A 5000-nucleotide genomic window follows, 5' to 3' on the forward strand; every position below is an offset into this window, starting at 1 on the left:
GTGGACACAGTGGAAAATCAAACACGGTGGAGAAAGAGAATGGCATTGAGGGTAATGTGTGAGTACTGATGGCCAACATTTTTTTCATCTCAACATCTCAGAATTACGTTAACGCCAGACAGAAGCTCACAACTTGAAATCCTAAAACTCTAAAATGAGTAACGGAGCAAATCGTAAAAAAGAAATGGAGACAGAGACAGTCAGAGAGATGGACAAAGAGAGAGAATGAAAGAGAGAGAGAGTGAAAGGGAGAGAGAGAGTGAAAGGGAGAGAGAGAGTGAAAGAAAGAGAGAGTGAAAGAAAGAGAGAGAGTGAAAGAGAGAGAATGAAAGAGAGAGAGAGTGAAAGAAAGAGAGAGAGTGAAAAGGAGAGAGAGAGAGTGAAAGAAAGAGAGAGAATGAAAGAGAGAGAGAGAGAGAGAGTGAAAGGGAGAGAGAGAGTGAAAGGGAGACAGTGGCAGAGAGGGAGAGCCAGACGGAGATAGAGTGAGGGAAGGGTGGGCTCCGTCTGCCACGCTGCTATCAGTGAGGGAGGCTGGTCAGCGTGTGACCTGGCTGGTCAGGGGAACAGGATCCAACCTCTCTCCCCAGAGTCCAAGGCTGTTTGTGTGTGTTTACATGTTCCAGACACTGGGCTGACTCAGAGATAGAAAGAAAAAGAGAGAGAGAGAGATAGAGAGAGAGAGAGAGAGAGAGAGAGAGAGAGAGAGAAAGAGAGAGAGAGAGAGAGTGTGTGCATGTGTTGTAGACACTGGACAGTCTCCTTACAAGACACAGCAGACCAAGGGTTACCTCACTCTCTTTCTTTCTTTCTTTCTTTCTTTTTTTCTTTCTTTCTTTCTTTCTTTCTTTCTTTCTTTCTGTCTGTCTGAGTGTGTATGTGTAATATTCGCCGAAGTCTTCTACCCCTTCCTCTCACAATGTGTCCAAGCCCAAAGCATCCTCGCTAATAACACCCTGCCCATCCCAGCAGTCTATCTAACTCACCTCCACAGTGGTCAGTACCTCACTGACCACCAGTGGACACCACCATCCAAAGGCCATCTCACACACACACACACACACACACACTGACTGACCAGAATAACAGCAACATCAAAAACAGCCCCACCTCAGCAGGACAGAACCCAACACTGAGACCCAACAGAACACGCTAACCTGCAGAGCCCTGCAATCTCAAAAAGGCTTATTTCAACCAGGAGCCTGGAGACGGATGATACACGATATAGTACAGTGTGTTCGGACATCACCTGACTCCCGAGATCATCCCCTGCTGATAAAAAACCCACATATAACAGGGATGAATTTGATACAAACGCATTTGCGCAAAAGTTGTGTTGATAAAGCCTGGATATCATCTAACCGAGTGATTGGAAATGGTATGTAATGTATTTTATAGTATCGTGGATGTGAGCAGAAATGAAATATAATGTAGGGTGCCTGGTCGGAGATACGGAGCATGTAAATGTAATGAGATCTGATGATAGATCTCTCTGATCTGAGAACATGTGCTGAGGGGTGATGTGTGTGGGGTTGGTTCACCAGGGGGCTGAGAATGCTGTGTGCGGGAGAGGGAGGGAGGGAGGGAGGATTAGAGCCAGGGTCAGTGCAGTAATTGGATTGAGGAACTGTGCGCGGATAAGAGAGAAAAAAATGAAGGAAAAAAGAGAAACGCAGAGACTCAAACACACACACTGGCACATAACTGGGTACTTACACACACACACATACACAAACATGCACACACACACACACACACACACACACACACACACACACACACACACACACACAATCATGAAGTATTAACAACCACAGAAGATGAACGATAAAGCAATACGGTGAGTTTTCAACTGACACATACACACCTGCACACACTCACACTTTTCACTTACATGAACAAATTAATCTCATGAAGCAAATGCAAATTTTGTGTAAAAGATATTTGCTCTGTGTTGTTACTCTATCTCCAAATATCATGTTTTTCTCAATACAAAACTCTTGACTTGACAATGACAGACATTACTGAAATTTCAGACATTGGTTGACAAAAAATACATTGATCAGACATGACATTGGCTCACAATACTACTTTAAAATAATAATGAAAAGAATAACTATACAAATAACTACTATTGTGTTTTTAAGAAATGGCCTTAAGAAGAAAAACAACAATATATTTATTAACACCAGGATCCATTTTCCAGGCCTCCATAATACCTCAGAATTAATATGGCAGGCTAGATAAAAACAGACTATTTCTGCTTTAAGGCTTACAGAGCGCTGAAATCAACAATTGGATTTCATAAAATGAATACTGTGTGTTCGTGCATCGTTGTCCTCGACTATGCAAAGTGGGTTTCCAATTAAGCTATCATACAAAATGCATCATTCAACAACAAAAAAAGGTCCTTCATGAATGGTTAATGGAATAAAACAAAATGCAGAGCTCAGTCTAAACTGTTCTAGAATCTTTGGTTTAGACTGAGCTCTGCATTTTGTTTTATTCCATTAACCATTCATGAAGGACCTTTTTTTTGTTGTATTCTCCTGCCAGTAATCTATCTTGCTCTGTTCTAGAATCTTTGGTCTAAACTAGACAACCTTTTTTACTGCCCTTAAAAAGAGCCTCCCGTCCTCTTAACCAACCTTGGAAACAAACCAGAGCAGGGTTATCTAGCCCGGTCCTGAATGTATAAACAGCAATCCCCACGTAGTTCATGTGTGCTGAGTCGTGTGTTGGTTGTCTGTATGATAAAAACTCGAAATGGGCAGACGTTAGGCGACCGAGGGTATTGGGTAGGGACGGAGACGGATGTATCGATGCTGGGGGGTGATTTAATGGCCCTCGCCAGGAAGGGAGATGGTTGTGGCGTTTTCCATTTCTTCCTTGCTGTGAGGTGCCTTTTTATTGAGAACTGAAAAGCAGTCCTGCTGTATGGAACCCCACCAGCCTGTGGGCTGGTTTCAGTAGAGAGGTGAACTGACTGAAAAAAAAGTCACCATACTTCTAATGTGGTGACACAATACCACCTTTCTGAGAACCCAAGACCGAGTTCATTACATTAGATATTGCAATAGTGTTCAATATGAATACAGATATACAGTGTTGCTTGTTGCTGTTCCTGTTTATGTTACTTCTCTTCATTCCCTGCAGTGGATTTCTCATGCCTTTCAACTGACTTCTGCAGTTTCTCCTCTCAGTTTGGAGACAAACACAGACAAGCCTGCTATTGTTCTCGGAGCACTTCAAACATAAGCCAGATTTCTTACAGGGCATGCAATGTGATTTCTTTCTTTCGTATTTTCCCTTTGTTCCAAAAGGGAGAGATGACTTGAAGAAAGCAAAGCGATTTCAGGGACCTCGAGCGTCCTACTTTTCAAAAAGCCAAATCTCTTGAAAGCAGCAGGCTCTAGAGACTTTCTGTACATACAACATGCTATCACTGTAAATACATGTTTGCTTCTTGGCATATCTGCTGGTAGATTCTGAGTTTTTGTTTACAGCCTCCTTGACTGGACCTGTGTCAAGATTCTCGATGGCAACCGCAGAGAGTTGCGGCAATCTAAAATCACTTTATCTTCGACTGTTGAAATGACATGCCGTATTTTGTCAACTACACTCCATTTAAAGGACTAACCGACATGTTAGCGTGACTCACGTAGAGTAATGATCAACAGAAATGGGCTTAAATGAACCATACTGCAGGTACCAAACAAGGTTCAGTTTCACCACCCTCTTGGATATAGGTTCTTTTTACATCACAGCTCGGAATTTAGAATTCCTTTCCTTCACTTTCTCCATTCCCCCAATCCTTCCATCTCTCCCTCAGTTTGCCAGCATGAAAGACTAAACCCTCAGAGGGTCATGGCGTTTCTCTACCTGTGTAATTGTGTGCTTTTGGTGCAGTTGCATATCAGTTACATCACTCTCTGCGAACGCACTGAAACAGCTCGCGCTGTGGCTGAGCCTGTGATGTGGAGGCAGGAAGCGCAGGAGACACGTCGAGAACACACCGTTATAGTTTCAACGTTCTACGTTCTACTCCTTCTTTTAAATGAATCACTCTCTTGCTCGCTACCTTTCAAATATAGAACCACCGGACTGAAGCCAACACAAACATAAGCGCCAACACGAACGTAAACACATACATTTTGGTTGGGAGAAGAGCACCGCACAAATACTGATGAAATCTAACAATGTTCAAATGTAATTTTCTAAATTGATGTTTTCAAGGAAAGAAAGAAGAAAAAGGCGAGAGGCGAGAAAATGAGAGAGGGGGGGTCTGTGTTCTATATGGGATGAATATAGTGGATGTGATTTTTTTTATTTATCAATTCTTTGTAGGATTTCAGAGATCCTTTGGCTGTAAAACCCAAATGCTTTTCATGTCAAAACCAGCTCAATGGAACTGAATTGAATTGAAATGGAGAGAGGAAAGGAGATAAAAAAGTGTGTGCGTATGTGTGTGCCTATGTGTGTGTGCGTGTGTGTGTGTGTGTGTGCGTGTATGTGTGTGTGTGTGCGTATGTGTGTGTGTGTGTGTGTGTGTGTGCGTATGTGTGTGCCTACAGTATGTGTGTGTGTGTGTGTGTGTGTGTGTGTGCGTGTGTGTGTGTGTGTGTGTGTGTGTGTGTGTGTGTGTGCCTATGTGTGTGCGTATGTGTGTGCGTATGTGTGTGCGTATGTGTGTTCCTATGTGTGTGCGTATGTGTGTGTGTGTGTGTGTGTGTGTGTGTGTGTGTGTGTGTGTGTGTGTGTGCGTGTAAGAAGAGCACTGACTCGTTAAGCCATTAGGATTCAGACGTTGTTCGAGAGGAGAGATGGGAAGGTGAGGAAGAGAAGAGAGAGTGGGGGCACTGTGTGTGTGTGTGTGTGTGTGTGTGTGTGTGTTTGTCTGTGTGTGCATGTGTGAGTAAGAGAGAGAGAGAGTGTGTGTGTGTGTGCATGGTGGGGGGAAATTGTGGAGCTGAGGGAGGCAGAGTCTATTGGTATGCGAG

General features: G+C 43.3%; 1 protein-coding gene across 5 annotated transcripts in view; it reads right to left on the reverse strand.

Moving 5' to 3' along the window:
* The window catches only part of runx1t1 (RUNX1 partner transcriptional co-repressor 1), a 57635-nt gene that overhangs the window by 21308 nt on the left and 31327 nt on the right, over positions 1 to 5000 (reverse strand). The gene's annotated exons all lie outside the window — the stretch shown is intronic.

Source organism: Alosa pseudoharengus, unplaced genomic scaffold (assembly GCF_046254945.1).
Source record: "Alosa pseudoharengus isolate Yale_2024_CS ecotype anadromous, Long Island Sound unplaced genomic scaffold, YU_APseudo_1.1 YU_APseudo_1.1_scf_23, whole genome shotgun sequence".
Classification (NCBI taxonomy): Eukaryota; Metazoa; Chordata; class Actinopteri; order Clupeiformes; family Clupeidae; genus Alosa; species Alosa pseudoharengus.